The 25,399-nt window shown below is 37.5% G+C and overlaps 1 non-coding gene across 1 annotated transcript; it reads left to right on the plus strand.

Moving 5' to 3' along the window:
* The first annotated feature begins 23,608 nt into the window (after window positions 1-23,608).
* LOC118627341 lies at window positions 23,609-23,712 on the plus strand. Its single transcript, XR_004959099.1, has one exon. It is a non-coding gene; the product is annotated as a U6 spliceosomal RNA (small nuclear RNA).
* Window positions 23,713-25,399: the final 1,687 nt, after the last annotated feature.

Raw genomic sequence — 25,399 nt, forward strand, 5'->3', positions numbered from 1 at the left:
AGAGAAATACTCCACTAGAATTGGGATGCACTGTTCACAGAAATTTGCAATCAATTTGATAACATTTGTGCCTCCCCCCTTTTTATTTTATTTTCTTTTATGCAAATGATCTCAAATATCCTTTCCTTTTTTAACTCGGGAGAGAGCCATCTGGTGATTATCTGCATTACATCATGTCTTATCTTTAAGATTTACCTTCACTCTTCTCCCACTTGACATACAGGATTTGCATAATGTTGATGCTCATCTGATCTAATTTAGTTTTACTTGACATTGGGAAGGATGCATGCAGATATGAATAATATCTTAGGTGACAAGAGAGTAGGAATGCTTATATCCATGAAAATTTCCCAAGTATTTTTTGGGTAGACACTGTGTATCATAAAATAACCAAAGGCCACAATAACAAGATAACTAAATAGTACTTCTAAAGACAAGCATTTTCAAATTGAGAATGAATGTCATATTTACAAGTTCACTTACCCCAGATCTTTTTTACATGTATTATAATCATTTTTTATTAAACTTATTGGGGTTACATTGGTTAATAGAATTATATGGGTTTTAAATGGACATTTATATTAAACATGATCCGTATATCACATTGTATGCCTACCACCTAAAGTCAAATTATCTTTCGTCACCATATATTTGACACCCCCCTCCATATCTTTCACTCTGTCAATCACCACATTATTGCCTGTATCTATGAGTTTCCATTTTATATCCCCCTTATGAGTGAAATTGTATGGTTCTTAGTTTTTTCTTACTGACTTATTTCACTTAGCATGCTATTCTCAAGGTTTATCCATGTTTTCACAAATGAAAATATTTCATCTTTTCTTATGGCTGAGTAGTATTCCATAGTATATATGTACCATATCTTCTTTATCTAATCCTCTATCGAAGGACACTTTGGTTGTTTCCATGTCAACCACATGAATAATGCTTCAATGAACATAGGGGTGCATATGTCTTTACAAATAAATGTTTTTCAAATATATTGAATAGATACCCAAAAGAGGAATGGCTGGGTCATATGACAACTCTATTCTTAATTTTTGTTTGTTTGTTTGTTTGTTACTAATCCTCACCCAAGGATGTTTTTCCATTGATTTTTAGAGAGAGTGAAAAAGAGAGAGAGAGAAGGGGAGAGAGAGAAAGTGAGAGAGAGAGAGGAACATTGATATAAGAGAGATACATCGACCAGTTGCTTCTCACACACACCCCAACTGGGGTCGAGGATCTAACCTACAACCCAGGTATGTGCCCTTGACCTGGAATCAAACCCACAACCCTTTGGTGCCAGGCAGAGGATCAGGGAGGGGGACAATGCTATAACTACTGAGCAACACCAGCCAGTGCTCTATTCTTAATTTTTTAAGAAACTGCCATACTGTTTTCCATAGTGACTGTCCCAGTTTACATTGCCACCAGCAGTGAAGGAAGTTCCTTTTACTCCACAATCTCTTCAGTACATTTTATTACTTGTCTTGTTGATAATAGTTATCCTAACAGGTGTGAGGTGGTATCTCATTGTAGTTTTGATTTGCATTTCCATCAATAACTAGTGAAGTTGAACATTTTTTCATATATCTATTGGCCATTTGTATGTCTTTTTGGGGAGAAGTGTCTGTTCAGTTCCTCTGCCCATTTTTAATTGGATTGTTTGTTCATTTGGTGTTGAATTATATGAATTCTTTACATATTTTGGATATTAACCCTGTGTCAGAACTGTTGTTTCAAAATATCTTCTCCCATTTGGTTGGTTTCCTTTTTCTTTTGTTGGCAGTTTCTTTGCTATGCAGAAGCTTTTTTAATTTGATATAGTCCCATTTATTCCTTTTTGCCTTTACTTTTCTTGCCTTTGGGGTCAAATTCATAAAATATTTTCTACAACCAAGGTCCATAAGTTTAGAACCTATGTTTTCTTCTGTGTAATCTATTGTTTCAGATCTTATCTTTAGGTCATTGATCTATTTCAAATTAAGTTTTGTGCATGTCTATTACAAATTAAGTTTTGTAGTCTAGTTTTATTCTTTTGCATATGGCTTTCCAATTTTCCCAGCACCGTTTATTGAAAAGACTTTCTTTTCTTCATTGTATGTTTTTGCCGCCTTTGTCAAAAATTACTTACCCATATACATGCGGTTTTATTTCTGGGCTTTTGATTCTGTTCCATTGGTCTGTGTATCAGTTTTTCTGCCAGTACCATGCTATTTTGCTTATCATTGCCCTGTAGTATAACGAAGTCAGGTAGTGTGATACTTCCAGCTTCGCTCTTTTTTCTCAGGATTACTTTGGTATTTGGGGTCTTTTATTGTTCCATACAAATCTGATAATTTTTTGTTCTATTTCTTTAAAAAATGTCATTGGGATTTTTATTAGGATTACATTAAATCTGCATAATGCTTTGGGTAATATGGACGTTATAACTCTGTTGATTCTTTTGTTGAATTATAGCTGTCAAAATTATCGAAACTTCATGAGAACAAGGGGGTCTCTCATGCTGCCATTCCTCTTATATCACCTTCCCGAGATCTTCTGATAATGTACCTAACATTTATCATGAGATGGGGATTAGTATGGTTTTGGAAAATAGGTTAAAGTGTAAAAGTTAAAATTATTTAAATAGGAAAAAAGTTTTAGTTTAGATAAATCTTTATTAAAATTTGCTTCTTCAAAAAAGGTCCTTTAAAATGGAGAACTCTGATAGAACCGAAAAATGGCGGCGGAGTGAACGGAGCTACACAGACCATCTCCCAGAACCAAACTGGAATTACAACTATAACACAGACAAATCGTCGGGAAAAACCAACAGAAAAGCAGCTTGCGAGGACCAGACAACGAGGGACACCGACTCGATCCCGGTAGGCTTGCGAAGGCGCGAGACGGGGCTGGGAGCCCGCAGTCGGCAGCTCGGCAGCGGCCTTAGCTATAAGCGGCGCCCTCGGGTCACACTCCCAGGCGGCCCCACAGCGCAGCCGGGACAAAGGCTGAAACAGCCACAGCCACTCACCTTGGGCTCCGGCAGAGGGAGGGCGGACTGGACTGGAACTGAGTCGGGACACTCGGGGTTTGGAGGGCGCTCAGAGCTTTGGCTGAGTGCAGCCACTCAGGACGGTGGCCACATTGCTCCTTCCCAGGGCTCTGAGAGAGGCAGCAGCCCCTCCCTCAGAGATCCAACCCCAGCCTGTGGGCCATTGAAGTGCTAATTGAGGCTCACTAACAACCAGCATCTGCCCCACCCTCCTGAAAGCCCCTTGGCTGAGCACCAGAGGGAGTTTTTCAATCAACTGACAACCCAAAACTGATCAATTAACCTAGACTGCTAGCCTCCAGGCAAAAAGCTAGAGGATAACAGTACGTTTCCTGGGCTGGCAACTTTAACCAGGAAAGTAACACTTGACAGTGGTGTTCAACGTGGGTCCTCCCTCGCTCATTTAAACACAGGAGAGGGAGCCACAAACAGCAGAACACCAACACCCACAGGGAGAACTTGACAGGCTCCAAAGCCCACAGTGATAGCCAAAATGGTGAAACACAGAAACAGAAGCCAAATGAAAGAGCAAGACACCTCCACCGAAGATGAGATCAATGCGGAGCAATTAGGCATGTTAACAGAGCTAGAATTCAGAGCCATGATCTTGAGGAAGCTGAACAGCATGAGTAAGGACATAGAGACACTGAAAATAAGCCAATTGGAAATTAAAAACCAACAAGAAGAGATAAAAAACGACATATCAGAAATGAAAAACACATTGGAAGGTTTAAAAAGCAGAGTAGGGGAAGCTGAGGACCGGATCAGTGAATTAGAAGACAGGGTAGAAAAAATCAACCAATCAGAAAAACAAAAGGAAAAAACTATTAAAAAACAGGAAGACAGCATAAGAGAACTATGGGACAACTGGAAACGTAATAATATTCGCATCATAGGAGTCCCCGAAGAAGAAGAAAAGGAGCAAGGGATAGAGAATATATTCAAAAAAATAGTGAGAGAAAACTTCCCTAATTTAGTGAAGGAAGAAGGCATTCAAGTTCAAGAAGCACAGAGAGTCCCAAGTAAGAAGAACCCAAACAGGCCCACACCAAGACACATAGTAATTAAAATGCCACAAATTAAAGACAAAGAGAGAATTCTAAAAGCAGCAAGAGATAAGCAACAGGTTACCTACAAAGGGAACCCCATAAGGCTCTCAGCTGACTTCTCACAAGAAACACTACAGGCCAGAAGAGAATGGCATGAAGTAATCAAAGTCATGAAAAACAAGAATCTGAATCCAAGACTACTCTACCCAGCAAGGCTATCGTTCAAAATAGAAGATCAAATAAAGAGCTTCCCAGACAAAAAAAGGCTAAGGGAATACATTAGCACCAAACCAGCACTGCAAGAAATGTTAAAAGGACTGCTGTAATTAGCAGTAGAAATGGGAAGAAAAATAGAACCACACTAAACAAAAATGGCAATAAATAAGTACATATCAATAATCACCTTAAACGTTAATGGATTGAATGCTCCCATAAAGAGACACAGAGTAGCTGATTGGATAAGAAAGCATGACCCATCTATATGTTGTTTACAAGAGACCCACCTCTCAACAAAAGACTCACATAGGTTGAAAGTGAAGGGATGGAAAAAAATTTTCTAAGCAAATGGAAAGCAAAACAAAGCTGGGGTAGCAATTCTCATATCTGATAAAATAGATTTCAAAATGAAGACCATAACTAGAGACAAAGACGGCCACTACATAATATTGAAAGCATCTCTCCAACAGGAAGATATAACCTTGATAAACATATATGCACCCAATATAGGAGCACCAAAATATATTAAAAATCTTCTGGAGGACTTCCAAGGAGAAATCGACAACAATACAATCATAGCAGGGGACTTCAACACCCCGTTGACAGCACTGGATAGATCCTCTAGGCAAAAAATTAGCAAGGAAACAGAGACTCTAAATGAAGCACTAGACCAAATGGATTTAATAGATATCTACAGAGAATTATACCCCAAAACTACAGAATACACATTCTTCTCAAGTGCACATGGGACATTCTCAAAGATAGACCACATGATAGGACACAAACTAAATCTCTACAAGTTCAAGAAGATTGAAATCATATCAAGCATCTTCTCAGATCACAATGGCATGAAACTAGAAATCAATTGCAACAAAAACATGCAAAGACATTTCAACACATGGAGGCTAAATAGCATGTTATTAAACAATGAATGGGTCACCGAGGAGATCAAGGAAAAAATTAAAAACTTCCTGGAAACCAATGAAAATGAACACACAACAACACAAAATCTATGGGATGCAGCGAAAGCAGTTCTGAGAGGGAAGTTCATAGCACTACAGGCCTACCTCAAAAAACAAGAAAAATTTCTAATTGACTGTCTAACCTCACAACTTAAAGAATTAGAAAGCAAACAAACAGAAAACCCCAGAGCAAGTAGAAGGAAGGAAATAGTAAAGATCAGAGCAGAAATAAATGACATAGAGACCAAAAAAACAATTCAAAGGATCAATGAAACAAAGAGCTGGTTTTTCGAAAAGATAAACAAGATTGATGCACCCTTAGCTAGACTCACCAAGAAACAAAGAGAGAGAACCCGAATACACAAAATCAGAAATGAAAGAGGAGAAGTAACAACCAACACCACGGAAATACAAAAGATCGTTAACAACTACTATGAAAAACTATATGGCAACAAATTCGACAATCTCAGCGAAATGGACAAATTTCTAGAAACACACAGTCTCCCAAAACTATTCCCTAAAGAGATAGAAAACTTGAACAGACCAATAACAACTAAGGAAATTGAAGAGGTAATCAAGACTCTCCCAGCAAACAAAAGCCCAGGCCCAGATGGTTTCACGGGGGAGTTTTACCGAACATTCAAAAAAGAACTAACACCCATTCTCCTCAAACTATTTCAAAAAATTCAAGAAGAAGGAAGACTTCCAAACACGTTCTATGAGGCCAGCATAATTCTAATTCCAAAACCAGAAAAAGACACTACGAAGAAAGAAAACTACAGGCCAATATCCCTGATGAACATAGACGCCAAAATCCTGAACAAAATATTAGCAAATCGGATCCAGAAATACATCAAAAAAATTATTCACCATGACCAAGTGGGATTCATTCCAGGGATGCAAGGCTGGTACAATATTCGCAAATCAATAAACGTGATACACCACATCAACAAAATGAAGAATAAAAACCACATGATCATATCAATAGATGCTGAAAAAGCATTCGACAAAATCCAGCATCCATTTCTGATAAAAACGCTCAGCAATGTAGGAATAGAGGGATCTTATCTTGACATAATAAAGGCCATATATGAAAGACCTACAGCCAACATCATACTCAATGGACAGAAACTAAAAACATTTCCATTAAGAACAGGAACAAGACAGGGATGTCCACTTTCACCACTCTTATTTAACATTGTACTGGAAGTCTTAGCCACAGCAATCAGACATGAAGAAAAAATAAAAGGGATCCAAATTGGAAAGGAGGAAGTGAAACTGTCATTATTTGCAGATGACATGATATTGTACATAGAAAACCCTAAAGACTCCATCAAAAATCTATTAGACTTAATAAATGAATTTGGCAAAGTAGCAGGATACAAAATTAACGTCAAGAAATCAACGGCATTCTTGTACATCAATGATGAACTCACAGAAAGAGAAACTGAAAAAACAATCCCATTTACCATCGCTCCAAAAAAATTACGATACCTAGGAATAAACTTAACCAAAGAAGTAAAGGACCTATTTGCAGAAAACTACAGGTCATTGAAAAAAAGAAATAGAGGAAGATATAAAAAAGTGGAAAAACATACCCTGTTCATGGATTGGAAGAATTAACATAATTAAAATGTCCATACTACCCAAAGCAATCTATAGATTCAATGCAATCCCCATCAAAATACCAACGACATATTTCATAGAACTAGAACAAATACTTCAAAAGTTCATATGGAACCAAAAAAGACCCCGAATAGCCACAGCAATCTTGAAAAAGAAGAACAAAGTAGGTGGGATCACAATACCAGATATCAGGTTATACTACAAAGCGACTGTAATCAAAACAGCCTGGTACTGGCACAAGAACAGGCATATAGACCAGTGGAACAGAACTGAAAACCCAGAAATGGACCCAAGGCAATACGCTCAATTAATATTTGACAAAGGTGGCAAGAGCATACAGTGGAGTAAAGACAGCCTCTTTAATAAATGGTGTTGGGAAAATTGGACAGCTACATGCAAAAAAATGAAACTAGACCATCAACTTACACCATACACAAAAATAAACTCAAAATGGATAAAAGACTTAAATGTGACCCGTGAATCCATAAAAATTCTAGAAGAAAATGTAGGCAACAAAATTTCGGACATCATACAGAGCAGAATTTTCACTGATACATCACCTAAGGCAACAGAAATAAAGGAGAAAATGAACACATGGGACTACATCAAACTAAAAAGCTTCTGCACAGCAAAAGAAACCATCATCAAAATGGAAAGGCAACCCACTGTATGGGAGAACATCATTGCCAATGATGTATCAGATAAGGGGTTAATTTCCAATATATATAGAGTGCTCATACAACTCCACAAAAGGAAGACAAAGAACCCAATTAAAAAATGGGCAGAGGAGCTGAATAGACACCTCTCCAAACAGGACATACAAATGGCCAAGAGACATATGAAGAAATGCTCAACATCACTAATCATCAGAGAGATGCAAATCAAAACAACAATGAGGTATCACCTCACACCTGTCAGAATGGCCGCCATCAACAAATCATCAATCAACAAGTGTTGGCAAGGGTGTGGAGAGAAGGGGACTCTAATACACTGCTGGTGGGAATGCAGACTGGTGCAGCCGCTATGGAAAACAATATGGTGCTACCTCAAAAAATTAAAAATTGAACTTCCATTTGACCCAGTGATCCCACTGCTGGGAATATACCCTAAGAAGCCTGAAACACCAATCAGGAAGAATATATGTACCCCCATGTTCATAGCAGCACTATTTACAATAGCTAAGATCTGGAAACAGCCCAAGTGTCCACCAGTAGACGAATGGATCAAAAAGCTGTGGTACATATACACAATGGAGTACCATGCAGCGGTAAGAAAGAAAGATCTCTTATCCACCCCGCTCACATCACTGGATAGATCCTCTAGACAAAAAATTAGCAAGGAAACAGAGACTCTAAATGAAGCACTAGACCAAATGGATTTAATAGATATCTACAGAGAACTACACCCCAAAACTACAGAATTCACATTCTTCTCAAGTGCACATGGAACATTCTCAAAGATAGACCACATGTTAGGGCACAAACTAAGTCTCTACAAGTTCAAGAAGATTGAAATTATAACAAGCATCTTCTCAGACCACAATGGTATGAAACTAGAAATCAACTGCAAGAAGAACATACAAAGACATTTTAACACATGGAAGCTAAATAGAATGTTATTAAACAATGAATGGGTCACCGAGGAAATCAAGGAAGAAATCAAAAACTTCCTGGAAACCAATGAAAATGAGGACACAACAATACAAAATCTATGGGATGCAGCAAAAGCAGTTCTGAGAGGGAAGTTTATAGCACTACAGGCCTACCTCAAAAAAGAAGAAAAATCTCTAATAGACTACCTAACCTCACAACTTAAAGAACTAGAGAGTAAACAAAAAGAAAACCCCAGAGCAAGCAGAAGAAAAGAAATAGTAAGGATCAGAGCAGAAATAAACGACATAGAGACCAAAAAAACAATCCAGAGGATCAATAAAACAAAGAGCTGGTTTTTTGAAAAGATAAACAAGATTGATGGACCCTTAGCTAGACTCACCAAGAAACAAAGAGAGAGAACCCAAATACATAAAATCAGAAATGAAACAGGAGAGATAACAACTGACCCTACAGAAATACAAAAGATCGTTAACAACTACTATGAAAAATTATACGGCAACAAATTCGAAAATCTAAGCGAAATGGACAAATTTTTAGAAACACATAGCCTCCCAAAATTGGATCAGATAGAGATTGAAAACTTGAACAGACCAATAACAACAGAGGAAATTGAAGATGTAATCAAGACTCTTCCAGCAAACAAAAGCCCAGGCCCAGATGGCTTCACAGGGGAGTTTTACCGAACATTCAAAGAAGAACTAATACCCATTCTCCTCAAACTATTTCAAAAATTCAAGAAGAAGGAAGACTGCCAAACTCGTTTTATGAAGCCAGCATAACTCTAATTCCAAAACCAGAAAAAGACACAACAAAGAAAGAAAACTACAGGCCAATATCCCTGATGAACATAGATGCCAAAATCCTGAACAAAATACTAGCAAATCGAATCCAGCAATACACCAGAAAAATTATCCACCATGACCAGGTGGGATTCATCCCAGGGATGCAAGGCTGGTACAATATTCGCAAATCCATAAATGTGATACACCACATAAATAAATTGAAGAATAAAAACCACATGATCATATCAATAGATGCTGAAAAAGCCTTTGACAAAATCCAGCATCCATTTCTGATAAAAACGCTCACCAGTGTGGGAATTGAGGGATCATACCTAGACATAATAAAGGCCATATATGAAAGACCTACAGCCAACATCATACTCAATGGGCAAAAACTAAAAGCATTTCCCTTAAGAACAGGAACAAGGCAAGGATGCCCACTTTCGCCACTCCTATTTAACATAGTACTGGAAGTCTTAGCCACAGCAATCAGACAGGAAGAAAAAATAAAAGGGATCCAAATTGGAAAGGAGGAAGTGAAAGTGTCATTATTTGCAGATGACATGATACTGTACATAGAAAATCCCAAAGACTCCACTAAAAGCTTACTAGACTTAATAAATGAATTTGGCAAAGTAGCAGGATACAAAATTAACGTCAAGAAATCGATGGCATTCTTATACACCAATGATGAACTCACAGAAAGAGAAACTAGGCAAACAATCCCATTTACCATCGTGGCAAAAAAATTAAGATACCTAGGAATAAACTTAACCAAAGAGATAAAGGACCTATTCGCAGAAAACTACAGATCTTTGAAAAATGAAATAGAACAAGATGTAAAAAAGTGGAAGAACATACCCTGTTCATGGATTGGGAGAATTAACATCATTAAAATGTCCATATTACCCAAAGCAATCTATAGATTCAACGCAATCCCCATCAAAATACCAACGGCATACTTCAAAGAATTAGAACAATTACTTCAAAAGTTCATATGGAACCAAAAAAGGCCTCGAATAGCCACAGCAATCTTGAAAAGGAAGAACAAAGTTGGAGGGATCACAATACCAGATTTCAGGTTATACTACAAAGCCACCATAATCAAAACAGCCTGGTACTGGCACAAGAACAGGTATATAGACCAGTGGAACAGAATAGAGAACCCAGAAATGGACCCTAGGCAATATGCTCAATTAATATTTGACAAAGGTGGCAAGAGCATACAGTGGAGTAAGGACAGCCTCTTTAATAAATGGTGCTGGGAAAATTGGACAGCTACTTGCCGAAAAATGAAACTAGACCATCAACTTACACCCTACACCAAAATAAACTCAAAATGGATAAAAGACTTAAATGTAACCCATGAATCCATAAAAATCCTAGAGGAGACTGTGGGCAACAAAATCTCAGACATCATACGCAGCAGAATTTTTACTGACACATCACCTAAGGCAATAGAAACAAAGGAGAAAATGAACACATGGGACTACATCAAACTCAAAAGCTTCTGCACAGCGAAAGATACAATCATCAAAACGGAAAGGCTACCCACTGTATGGGAGAGCATAATTGCCAATGATATATCAGATAAGGGGTTAATTTCCAATACATATAGAGTGCTCACACAACTCCACAAAAGGAAGACAAAGAATCCAATTAAAAAATGGGCAGAGGAACTAAATAGACACCTCTCCAAACAGGACATACAAATGGCTAAGAGACATATGAAGAAATGTTCATCATCACTAATCATCAGAGAGATGCAAATCAAAACAACAATGAGGTATCACCTCACACCGGTCAGAATGGCCGCCATCAACAAATCATCAAACAACAAGTGTTGGCGAGGGTGTGGAGAAAAGGGGACTCTAGTACACTGTTGGTGGGAATGCAGACTGGTGCAGCCACTATGGAAAACAATATGGTGTCACCTCAAAAAATTAAAAATTGAACTCCCATTTGACCCAGTGATCCCACTTCTAGGAATATACCCTAAGAAGCCTGAAACACCAATCAGAAAGAATATATGTACCCCCATCTTTGTAGCAGCACTATTTACAATCGCTAAGATCTGGAAACAGCCCAAGTGCCCATCAGTAGACGAATGGATTAAAAAGCTGTGGTACATATACACAATGGAGTACTACGCAGCGGTAAGAAAGAAAGATCTCTTGTCCTTTGAGACTACATGGAGGGACCTGGAAAGTATCATCCTGAGTGAAACAAGCCAAGCAGAGAAAGACAAATTTCATATGATCTCACTGATTTCTGGAATATAATGAACATAACAGTTTGAGGACAATCCCCTAAGGAGTGGGGAGCTGAGAGAGGGATGAACAACAGAATTTATATGCATATAGGCATGAACAGTGGACATGGACAACAATCGGGGGAAGGGGTGGGGAGGGAAGGGGGAGGGGGGAACCACTGGGGGAAAAAAGGAGAATCATTTGTAACAAAAATTAATCAATAAAAAAATAAATAAATAAATAAATAAATAAATAAAAAGAAAGATCTCTTATCCTTTGAGACGACATGGAGGGACCTGGAAAGTATTATCCTAAGTGAAAGAAGCCAAGCAGAAAAAGACAAATACCACATGATCTCACTTATATACGGAATATAATGAACATAACAGTCTGAGAAATACAGTAGACCCCGACACATGGAAGTAGGGCACAGACTGACATCCCTCAGAAGAGGGGGTGGGGGGTGGGGGGGTGGGAAGAGATAAACCACAGAACTTATATGCATGTATGCATGACCAATGGACATGGACAACTAAGCCGGAGACAGGGTGGAGGGGGGGTAGGGTGGGGGGTGCCAATGGGGTAAAAAGGTAAAATATCTGTAACAAAAAATAAATAAAATTCATAAAAAAAAATAAATAAAAAAAATAAAAAATAAAAAAAAAAATAAAATGGAGAACTCTGATAGACACCAACATTACCTGTAGGACAAATTGACATAGTATAATTTCTTATATAACATACCTTGAAGAACACATTATCTATGTACTATTAATTAATTATGAAGAAACATTCAGGCAAATCTAAACTGGAGATTATTCTACAGAATAACTGGCTTGAACTTTTCAAAAATGCTAATGCCATATATATATAAATATATATATATATATATATTTATATATATATGCAAAGGAAAAATTAAAGAATGCTAACAAGACATGCAACTAAATTCAGTGTATCCTTTTTTATTGGAGCTGGAATAAAACAGCAACAACACATTTTGAGATAATCAGTTAAATTTGAAGATAGATTATATATTAGAAATACTATAAGAATATTAAATATTTGAAGTATGGTAATTATTTGTGCTTTGGTTTTATTAAGTAACTATTATTGGGCTTAGAAAATACATTCTAAAGTATTTAAGGGTAAACCATCTTGAGGTCTGCAACTTGCCTTAAATGACAGTTAAATATCTGTATATGTCTATATACACACACACCGAAGGAGAGAAAATATGGCAAACTATTTATGATTGATTATTTAGATAAAGAGTATTCTTATAAGTTTTCTAAAAGATTGAAATATTTCTAATTAAAAAACTTTGAGAGAAAAAATTTAAATTATCTATGTATGGTGAAACTGTCTAGGTACTGACATGGAAGAAATACCTCAATTTAATTAACAAATGAATATATATATATATATAAATATATATATATATATATATATAATGATGCAATTTCTTTAAAAATAATATATTCACACATGTGAACACAAGCAAACAAATGAACAATAGAAATCCTTGGATACAGTGATGGGTCAAATGAATCTGGCTGTAAAGTTAGTTGTCATTATACATAAAGTTGTCTTATTCTTTTGCTTTAGATCATATTTTATAATGGTTCTAAAAAGAAGAGCCATGTGGAACTGGATCATAACCTGATTCAGGTTAGGTTCTTCAGGAAGCAGACTCTGAGATAGGGCCATAGTGTGCAGGATATTCATCAGGCTGTGCCATGGGATTAACACCCACAGAACAGAGAAAGGAAGCAGGCTGTATATCATCTGATTATAGCTTCAGCCAAACCCATGGAGCACTCTGGAGCTAAAATGGCCCATAAGAGCTGTCACTTGCCGTGTCAAAAGAGCCTTCTCTTAACACTTCTACCTTGATCAGTCTTTGGATACTGGTGGTGTTGTGAAAGTTGTAACCTTGGGCAAGGGGCTATCTAAACTGCAGGAGCTGACCACTGAAATCTGCAAACAGAACTCCCAGTAGCTGGGCGAAGAAGGAACAGATGGTGAATCTCGTTCCATCACACAACTTATCTCCTTTTATTTCAGCAGTTGTAGATTAAAATTTGGTTTAGTTGAATTGGGGATTCTAATTTCAACTGCTTTGTCCTCTTCGTTCATAGCCCCATCACTGCATGTGAGCTGTACATTTGTTCTTAAATTCTAATAATTTCTCTTAGTCGTTCTTAGAGCCTGCTATAGACTGAATTATTCTCCCTGTCCACCAATTGATATGTTGAGACCCTAACCCTCCATGTAATTGTATTTGGAGATAGTATCTTTAGGATATAATTAAGATTAAGTGAGGTTATAAGTGTATAGCCTCAATCTTATAGGACTGGTGGCCTTTTGAGAAGGGAAGGGGAAAATCTCCCTCTTTCTGGAAACTCAAAGAAAGGCCATGCGAGTGCAAAAGCAGCAGTCTGCAGCCAGGAAAAGAGCCCTCATCAGAAACCAAACCCTACTGGAACCTTGAATTTGAACTTTCCAGCCCTTAGAACTGTGGAAACATAAATTTTCGTTTTTTAAGCCATCTAGTCTATGGCATTTTTTTATGGCAGTCCAAGCAGACTAATACAGGACCAGAATTGAAGGTCGGATCTAAAACCTGCCAATAATTAGACCAGGGAATATGTAGCTCTTAGACTGACATGATTACCTAAATGGCATAATTGAATTCTATTAATAAGAATCTGTGCTGTAGAGAAGGCATATCATGTTCAGCTTCCTCTTTCTCTGTGTGTGTTCCTACATACTCCCATGATTAGTCTGTCTGTACATTTATATTTAATTATCATTGTTTACTTTTACTTTTTTGTTTCAATAAATCATTGAAAATACATGATGGAAAAATGTCTTTGCCTTAGAATCGGGCTTAATTTGTTACATTGCTTGTTTTTATGATCCTGGTGTTTTCATGAAGACAGTCCAGTTCCCCAGGGTTTTATGAGCCAGACTGGTCCATTTTTCTTTGCCTTACCCTGGGATTCTAAAAAACAGTAGCTACCAAGAAAGAGATCCAGTAACAGTAATATTTCCTTCTTGACTAGACTGCTTTGATTTATTTTTCAGAAGGAAAATGATGTCCTTGAAAAAAATCTATCCAATCTCACTTCTGCTTTTTTTTAAACCACAATTGAAAAAAAGTTAGCTAAAGTGTGGACATGAGCAAAGCATGTCTTTTATGTTCTGTTCAGTGAATACCAACTATCTTTTATGGGATCAAATCCATGGTCTGGGTTTATTTCCTTGAGGAGGACAGCTAACTAGCACAAGAGTAAATTGGGAGATGTCATTAATTGACAAGCAAAAGCATGTCCAAATGTAAGTTAATATATTACATCCCAAGGCAGAAATCAGAATATGTGCTTTTTCATATGTAACATTTTAATTGGCCTACCTGATAGAAGGTTACATTTGTACACCAAACCTCATTAGTACTCAATTGTCAAATACTCCCCCGAAATATGACTAAAACTAGCAGTAAGTGGGTGCAACCCAGAATTATGAGAGACCTAAAAATTGTCTTTAGCACTACTACTAGCACCAAATAATTTCAACGGGTCCCATTAGACCAACCACACTTTTGTTATTTCATCCAAGAGTTTTAAGTTTTAAGCTGGGTATTTGAAAAATTCCTTTTCCATGTAATAGTCTGTTTCAAATGTCCTGCTGGAAATTACCTGTGATACTACATTTCTAATAAAATGTCACTACTGAATGAAGCCTAACCACCTGATATGAAAACAAAATACTAATCTTAGCATAATGCTTGGAAAACGTTCTGGTATGAAATGATCACAAAACTAAGAGTTTGTCTTCCCCAACCTACCCACCTCCCAGCTAAAATAAGCTTTGTAAAGGATCATTTTATTCATAACAAAACAGATATATTAAGATGAAGTCATAGAATATCTGATGCCCTTGACACTAGCCCAAAAAAACTTATTTTCAAGTGAACAGGAATTCAAAATTTGCCATGATCATATTTCTTGATTCTCTTCCATGCTTTGGTGAATGAGCCACCCACATTTTTTCTTTATTTCTGCAAGTGACTACCACTGGTTCCAACCATTTATACCTTTCCACACTCAGTAAAGAGAAATACCATAGCACGTGTCACTGCTACTAGATGCCTTCTGTCAAGAAACATTTATTAAGCCTCTACTTTGTGTCAAGTCCACTAGGAATAGCCCAGTGAAAAAGACAACTCTGCTCTTCAGGAACTCATTGGCTAGTGTGGGAGAGCACAGAAAAACAAACAATTGCAAAGCAGTGTAATAAGAACTAAAATGATCAAAAATGCAAGGTGCAGTGAAAAGACATTAGAGGAATATCTAACTCAGTCTTGAAGAGAAGGTCAAGTTAAAAGATCATTGAGAAGGTACTAAAATGAAACTTAAAGTGGAGTGAAAAACAGAATTGAAAAAAGATAAAAGCTACGACAAGTGCAATGACCATAAGGTGAGACCAGGTGTTTCAAATGTGTGAAAATCCAGTTGATCTACAGCTTCATGTAGGTGAGGTGGAGGGCGTTGGTGAGATACAGAGCAGGAGAGGTAAGTTTACAAGGTAGTGGAAGACTGATAACTGCCTTACAGACATTGAACTTTATTTTAAAGGCAATGTGGAGCACAGAAAGATTTGAAGCTGGAAGTCACAAATGTTGACATTTGGGGGGAAAAAAATCACTCTGGCTGAGATACAGAGAACAGATTGAATTGAGGTACAACTGAAGGCCAAATGGCTGGTCATAAAAAGGCGATTGCGGCAACGCAGTGGCTGTAGGATGGAGGAACAAAAGATGAATTTGAGAAATATTTAGGAAATACTTTTGACAAGTCTTCATGATTGTCTAGTGTGAAAAATGAGAAAAAATGAAGGGTCAAGGGTGAAAATCAAATTCGTAGCATAAGAAATTGGATTTATTGGGTAAGCAAACAAAATTTGCATTTCCACTTTCACTGAGAGATATAAGAACCGGAAGAACTGATTGAATATAATACATTTGTAGGGGAGTGGCAGAATTTGAAATCGTTTTAATCTAGTGATCTCTCTTTTCTATATGAAGTCAGAGGCAAAGCCATCTGCTGAGAGGAAGAGAGGCAGGAAGCATGGATGTTGGAAGAGAGTGGAGAAATTTTAGAGGGCTGATGTTCAGAATGGGAGAAAATGTAATGAGAGATCTATAGAAGGAATTTAGGTATCAATCCATTTGAGATCGGAAATTATAAAATTAACTGAAATTAATAACATTAAAAGGCATTACTTTTCAGAGTTGAGTAACTGATATATTATTTTTTTCAGTAATATTCATCATCCTACATAAAGAGAAGAGGGGAAAAAATATATCAGATTGATCTAAAGTTTAGATTTTTCCAGATGGCTGGGACATAAAAAACATAGTAAGGGACTTAAGGATAACAGCAAACATAAGAATTGTTTGAAGTGAAAGATGATAAGGTTTAGGCTAGGTAGCAAGTGACAAGGAGAGGGAGCTACCAGAGGAAAAGGAAAGGAATCAAGGGATTAGAAGTCTAAGAACCCGAGGAACAACTCCGGTAACAATAACAGAGGAAGGAGTAAACAAAGGAAAAGGAAAGACAGAAAGATGTGGTCAGAGATTACAGTGTTTTACATTAATATCTCAAAATTGAAGCAGGTTCAGATGATGACAGCAGGTGCTGACATGCTCTAGGGAGTGAGTCAATAAAAGTAAAGATCACCGAATGTGGGAGGTAAAAGCACAGAGACAGAATGGATGCACTATCCCTGAAGTATATACTCAGAAAGGTGGAGAGAGACGGCAGGAAGAAAAGGACCATAAAGCCAGTGCCCATTTCTTCAAAGAATGGGGGAAAAATTACCAGTTAGTCAAGTAATAACACCAACAATTTTGTGTGGAGAATGAAGTGAGCCTCAATGAACAGAGATTCTGTATGAAAGTAGAAGAGCAATGATCTGGAATAAAAGTGAAAACTGCTGATACACCACTAACCCTGAGGCATGTTAGAGACAAAACATAGAGGGCATTGGCCTTTTCTTCCATGAATACATCTCAATCCCCTTCTCAGCAATTCTGAAGAGGACAACCCTCCATGGCTTTATTCAACTTTAATCACCATCTTCAATAGAGCTTATTGTATTTAGAATTGTGGATAGTAAATCCTTTTCTCTCTCTCTTTCCAAAACTAGCTGGACTCTTAAGGCAGGAATATTTGGGACCCACAGTACAGCTGCTGCACATCAATCTTTCATGAACTCTAACAAAAAATGTGCATGTGCCTGCAGAAGGGAGGGGCCACACTGGTTTTCCCACCCAGGAATGGTCACCCTGATGTGCAATCAATCAACAGGAAAGGTGCGCCTTTTGCAAAGAAACTCCAATAGCTCACTTTCCTAGGTGTGATCAATCTCCCCCATGCTGATCATGTTATAGCGATTACCGTTCTCTTCTAACAGCTTCTTCTCCAGGGAGAAACAAAACTGTGTCTGTGAATGTTTAGTATGGTGTGTCTTGTCAGGTTAAATTACCTTGTAACATAACTCACTGTAACTTCACCTCATAAGTAAAAAGCAGCTGGAGATTTTAAAACACCATCAAAAAGCATTCTATTTGGGGGTAGAATTATGTTGTGCAATTACAAGTGAACCATGCCAGTGACCCTCATCATCAGCAAGAGTGTCAGCATTTCTTTAGTTCAGCACATAAGCAAAAAATCTATATCTATCTATCTATCTATCTATCTATCTATCTATCTATCTATCTATCTATCATCTATCTATCTATCTATCTATCTCCCATGCTTTATTGCCTGAAAAGTTCCGCTGGACCAAGAAACTAATATTCACTCTTATGACCTTTGAAGAAGATAGAAAAAAAAAACTTAGCATTTAATGAACATCTTATATATGTTAGGCTAATGCTGTACACATACAATCTCTCTTATATAAGACTCAGTATAAGCACCACCTCCTCTGGGACGATCTCTTAATCACCTCTCAAATCAGAGTATGATGTTAATTTTATGTGTCAATTTGACTGGGCCTTGGGGTGCCCAGCCAGGTATTTGGTCAAACATTATTCTGGGTGTGTCTTTGAGGGTGTTTCTGGATGAGATTCATTTTGCATCAGGAGACTGAGTAAAACATTACCTTCCCCACTGTGGGTGGGCCTCATCTAATCTGCTGAAAGCATGAATAGAATGAAAAAGTTCAGTAAGGGAGAATTCAGTCTCTGCCTGTTTTTGAGCTGGAACATTAGTCTCCTCCTGCCTTAGGAACTGGACTCAGACTGAAACTTACACTCTTGGCTCTCCTGATTCTCAGACCTACAAACTCAGGCTGGAACTACACCATCGGCTCTCCTGGGTCTTCAGCTAACTGACTACAGGGTCTTAGACTTCTCAGCCTCCGTAACCATGTGAACCAATTCCTTATGATTAATTTATAATAAATAAGATAATATATACCCTATTGATTCTATGAAGAACCCTACCTAATGCACAGGGTTAGGACCTCATTATCTGTGCTCCTTATTGGTCCTATGCCACATTAGTTACTGTCTTCTTTATCCTGCCATTTATGGTCTGTTGGTAGCTATTTGAGTGAGTCTTCCAGTATTGTGAGTGCCTAGAACAGTATCTAGCACATAACCAATGCTCAATGAATGGAATTAATTAATGAATACTCATATTACAGTCAATGCTATTATCATTCTTTCAAGGAAAGTAAAATTCAGAGTCATCAGATAATTTGCACAAAGTCACATAGCTAGTAAGTAGTAGTTGAGATTTGAACCTGGAGACATTTAACTTCAAATCCTTGCACATTTTTCTATACTATACTGTAGTAGACAGGCAGGGCACAGCATTAAAGAATTTGAGCTGTGGAGACAGACTGCCATAGTTTGAATCCTAGAACCTCTGTATACTGAGCAACTTTAAGCAAATTACCTAGCCTCTCCGTGCCTCAATTTTCTTATCCATAAAATAGGAATCACAGTGCATATCAGTAACTCATTGATGCCATAATGCTATCTAAAATACCACTCTTCCACACAGTGGCTTAAACAAAAATTATTCTGGCAGATCTGCAAATAGATTAGGATCTGGCTGATGTACATTGGGCTTGGCTTGGGGGTAGAAGAGCTTTTCTGCTTCCGGTCATGCAGCTGGGGAAGCTCTGCTTCTTACCGCCGGTCTATGGGTCTGCATGCAGCATCCTTCCTCCTTGCCAGGCAGGTTTCTCCTGTGGCTATGGCAGAGGTGCAGGAGGAATGCTGGACACACACAAAGCCTCTTAAAGCCTATGCTTGGGCTGGCATGTGGGCCCCATGTAACTGGGCAAAGCAGCTCACAAGCCCAAGTCAAGGGGTGGAGAAATACGATTCTCCCACAATGCAGCCATGGCAAGAGTGTGAAGAATTAGACAAGGAGGAATTAAAAATCAGGCCAGAATTTCAGCCTACCACCCGACTTCTAAGGGCTGTTGTGCGGAGGTAGTAAATTTCGTGTATCATACACAGAACAGAGCCTGGCACATGTTAGAAACTGAATAAATGTTCCGAATGTTCTGTCTATATATAAAAAATCATGTGGCTCTGTCATTAACCAGCTGTAAGAGTAAAATAATTCAAAGGGCTTTCCTGTGGTGTCTTTTTTATTTAACCTGCCACTTGAGTTTATAATAGCTGCCTTACTTTCTTCATTATGTTGCTAAAAGGATCAAATAACATATGGTGACTGATCATGTTTCAAAAAAATAAAACATCCGAGGAATGCAAAGTATAACACAGGACTAATTCTAGATAACCATTTGGTTAAGGTCAGTAAATCCCTCCAATTTTAAATGATAGGAAGCCATAGTTCTTATTTTATAGATGAGGTAAATGCTTCAGGGAACTAAAGTACTTCTTTTCTGGCCATAAATCCAAATGCTGGCTGAGAAGGGATAGAATTAATGTTTCCTATCTTCTAGATGTTAGCTGGGTCAGAAACTGAACACGGATGTGAAGGTTTAATCATCCTTCAATATGAGGTGGTTCACATTCAGATTTTAGAGGTTCAGGGTAGTAAGAAAATCTTCAAGCAACTTCATAATCTCATACACTCATTCAGCTAATAAATCCCTGGGAGCTGGGGATACTAAAAGGTCAAACTCCCCAGTGCCTGTCCTCGGGGACTTACAGCTGTGGACTTAGAGACAGAGAAAGTCACCGTGTATCTCTGAGAACACACTAATTATGCCAGCTTCATAGGATCCCAGGTACCCACAGGCCATATTCTATCCACTGCCTATCCTCACGGATGAGACAGGAGAGCGGGAAAGATAATTATCATGGAAATTATGTTTCTTTTCACTCATGGAAACTTCTCTCTTCATGACCTTGCATCTGACTTCCTTTGGGCTTTCCCTCCCCCTGTAACCCCACCCTGGTAAATATCTCTGAACCCCATTTCCTGTGGGCAGGTTTCAAGGGCTTTCCCTTGGGGTTCCTAGAACCTGGAACTCAGGGACTTGGCTAGATGCCAGGAAAGAAATCACCTTAATCACCCACCATTCATTCTTTCAGTAGTTATTTATTGACCACATGCTATGTGCCAGGCATTGCTCTAGGGACGGGAGAGACAAAGGTGAATGTAGCAGACAAACATCTCAGTCTCACTTGGCTCTTTCCTTCCCTGTCCTTCCCCACTCTCCAAGTATTTCCTGGAATCCCCCCTGAGAAATTGCCCTTGAACCCTTGTCTCAGGTCTGGCTTCTGAAGGAACCCAAACCATGACACCCAGAATCCTTGCCTTCAGCATCCGAACCTCAAAGCTCAAAGTGAACAATGGAAGACGTGTGTGTCCCTAAAGACCCACTCATGCCATCTCGCCTGCAGTGAGAGCTGGGCACTGTTCCAGTGGATGTCTCCCAACATGTGTTTCCTGTATGTGGATCTTATTCTTGAACATCCCCAACCAGCATCCGCTCTTTGAAAACAAGGCCCTGGTTTTACACAACCTTCGTAACATTTCCCAGTCCTATGCCTGGAAAAATACCAAGCACAAAACAGTGGTACAAGATTTTATCTTAATCAAATGAAACCAATTCCAATTTAATACCTGATACTGTATACCCCTAAGAAGATAAAATCCTGGCGCTCATTGGCCATGCTTTCTGTGCTTAGAAAGATACTTGGACTTTTTAACTCTTGCTATCTATTCTGACCCTGTATCCAAAAGTTTAAGAATTCACATTTCAAGTGTGTTGATCCATGGATATTGACTTTGAATAACTGCTGATGAAAATCTCTGGCATAAACTAAATTATTTTAAGTTATATACTTAGGACTTTCCTTGGGATTGGAAACTTTTAAACTTGTTGCATATACTCATATAAACCAAAATCGATAAGTAAGTAAAACTCCATATTAAATGAGGAAAGTTATTTATGTTTCTTATGTTATTCCTAGATGAGAGAAATACAGGATTCCACAAAGTTTTACTCTCAAAAAGATAGGTATGTTCCTAGCCACCTTCCTGGAATCAAGTTAGAGGCAAAATGTTTGAGGCAGAAATACACAAGAAATGCATTACATTTTAGGGCAAATAACAATATAATACTCTCATAATGTTAAATGTTGTCTGAGAGATTGTGGATTTTTACTGTAAAGGAACAAGATTCATGAAATATATTTCTCAGGAGTACTTTCAGTCAGTTTTCCCTCTAAGTTGCATTTTGAGGCAAAATTTCCTATGGAAGTTTGAGATTTTAAGAGGTTGTGTAGATGTTCTCTTCAAAGGGTTATAGTCATTTGAGGTGAAGTAGTATTAGTTGCTTCTCATTACGATTCTTAGCAAATGTCTCATTAACTAGACACCCCAGTTATAGTCTCTAAAATCTATATATTATATTTTAATAAGAGCTATCTCCTTTTGTTCCAGGAAGGTGGACAAACTCTTTTCTTAGCCCTCCTCCTTGCTGAAATGTTCTCCATGCCAACTTAAGTGGGGAGTTCTTGGCAGCCTTAGCACCCCAAATGAATGACTCTGGAATATACTGTATTTTTCCAGCAGTGACATCTGGGCCTCTAGCTTGTTCCCAGGGCTGCCTTAGGCTTTTTGAGTTTGTACTTCTAAACATTATTTATTACTGATTCTCTCTGGATGACCAGCAGTTGTTAATTTCATATAAAAAATAAAATAAAACATGTCATATGTATTTAAGGAAAATAACAAAAATGCAGTCTGAACATATTGATTTTATGTAGATTCTAAATCTTTTTTTTTTTTAGGAATAATTATGTTGTGCACAGATTAATATAATGAAAAAAATAATCTGTAATATTCGTATGCAGTGGAGACACAACCTGTTTCATTCAAATTACGGAAAATAATTTCTAAGTCACTGAATATCATAAGAGTATATGCATGAAGACACTAAAAAGGCCTTTTTCTTTTCTCTGTCTCACCCATGCAGGGCTGTATCTCATTTCTTTGAGACCAACCCTTTGGTGCTTATTACTGTGCCATCTTCGAGAACCAGATCTCCAGACTTCTGTTATAATGAGCTCTAAAGAGAGAGAGAAAGACAGAGACACAAAGGATGTTAATGGGAGGGTATCTTGTTAGAACCAATAAAACTACAGCAGCCCTGAGATAATAAATTATTTTGTTTCATCATTTTCAGAACAACATTTGAAGAATATGCCAACATCTTCTTAAAATGCGGTTCTTTCTTTCTGCTTATAATCCCAAGCAGAAGTCTCCAGATATTGTGGAAGCACATTCACATTTCATTACCACAGCTGCCAGGGCAGCTCTGTGGAAATCTATCAGTTGTTGATGTTTTTGAAGCACTGACAGTAGTCTGCAGGAAAAATTAAATAGAAAAGCTTAGCCCTGAATTAAAATTTATGCAGATCACTCTTATTTTTACAATGAATAAAATTCAAATAAAGCACACACACGCACACTTACATTTCTTAGTTAATACCAGCAAAAGTATACTAAATCCCTCTGGGACTAGATTAGTACACTAGCAACAATAAATAGACTAGACTAGTGGTCACTTCAGCAGCACATATACTAAAATTGGAACAATACAGAGATTAGCATGACTCCTGCACAAGGGTGATATGCAAATTTCTGAAGCGTTCCAGAGAGATGATGATAGATAGATAGATAGATAGATGATAGATAGATAGATAGATAGATAGATAGATAGACAGACAGACAGACAGACAGACAGATAGATAGATAGATAGATAGATAGATAATACATAGATGATACATAGATGATGATAGATGATAGATAGATAGATAGATAGATAGATAGATAGATAGATAGATATAGATAGATAGATAGATAATAGATAGATGATGATTGATAGATAGATAGATAGATAGATGATAGATAGATAGATAGATAGATAGATAGATAGATAGATAGATAGTCTCTAGAGATTATACAACAGCAGCAGGTGCCAGGATATTTGTTTCTCTGAACAGCAAAGAGTCAGCTGAACCCTAAATCTACATTTTCCTCATGGGATTGTTGTTCATTAGATCCTCATTTTAATTAATTTCATAATCAATGTCCATCAGTATGACAGTATTTTGTACAGTGATCAAAATTTATCCATTAAAATCAAAATATATATGATCTCAGCTGAAAAAGACTAAATTTCTAAGATACTCATGGGGGAAAAAACAAATACTCCTTTAATATCTTGCCCCATTTCTTAGGTCTCCAACACCAAAGAAAGTGCCCTACTTACAGGGCAGAAAAGAGTATGGGCAAAGACAACTGGTTGATAAGTCAAGCTAAAGTATCAATATTAATGACACAAGATTGATAAACATGCTAAAATAATTTATCTTGGAAATGGGTCAATAAAAATCTTGAGAGAAGAAACCTAGACTTCAAATGTTTAAACCTATGAATTAAATCTGGAAAAATGATGCTTAAGATAAATAAATATAAATGCAATCTTGACTTTTATTTCTCAAACAATTGTACAATGTGTATCAAATGCTATGCCAATCTCAGAAGAACTGCACCCTCGTAACCGTCCCCCCCCACCCAAACCCCCTTTCCTCCTCTGCATGCAGAAACAGGAAATGTTGAATGTATACCAAAGGTATTATTTTAGAATGCTTGGTACTTAATCCAAATGAAAGGCTACTTGAATATTAAAGCACATTTTCTTCCCACTGGTGTGAATAATTCCAGGTCACCAGAAATCAGGGAAATACACAATAACTGTTGTCACTGATCATGATATCAAGTAGTCTATGAATTGAGAAACTAGGTAATTGTATTTTCTGGAATCTGTCCACATTTCTAGTGCTACAATTGTTATCTGGAGAGGAATATCTTCAAAGATTTGGATGAAGTGTATGATAAGGTTTTGTGTTCTGGTACACAGAAGTGAAATATGATCTTCAATCTCACACACAGTGATTGCATATGGCAGATTAATGTCAAAGAGGCTTTGAACAAGCTAGGTTCATCATCAGAATTTTTCTCCAGTACTGAGTTATGACCTAATGTGTTTCCCTGCACTGTCCCAAAGAGATGAGAAAAGATGGCTGGAAATATTATATAGTGCTCATAAAAGAGGTGTTCTTTCCCATCATTCAGAAAAAAAGCAAGGAAAAGACTTACTAAACTCTCGTTTCCAGAGGGCAGTCTATTGTGTGACCATTGAAATTCACCTAAATTATTTTGAAATAAAGCATACTTTGTATGTCATTTGAACATATTGATATGATCACGTATATATATTACCAAAGCCTGAAAGCACTCACTCATTTTGGATGTAGTCATCCCACATGGTGACCTAGGAATTT

This window comes from Molossus molossus, unplaced genomic scaffold, assembly GCF_014108415.1.
Source record: "Molossus molossus isolate mMolMol1 unplaced genomic scaffold, mMolMol1.p scaffold_m16_p_12, whole genome shotgun sequence".
NCBI lineage: Eukaryota > Metazoa > Chordata > Mammalia > Chiroptera > Molossidae > Molossus > Molossus molossus.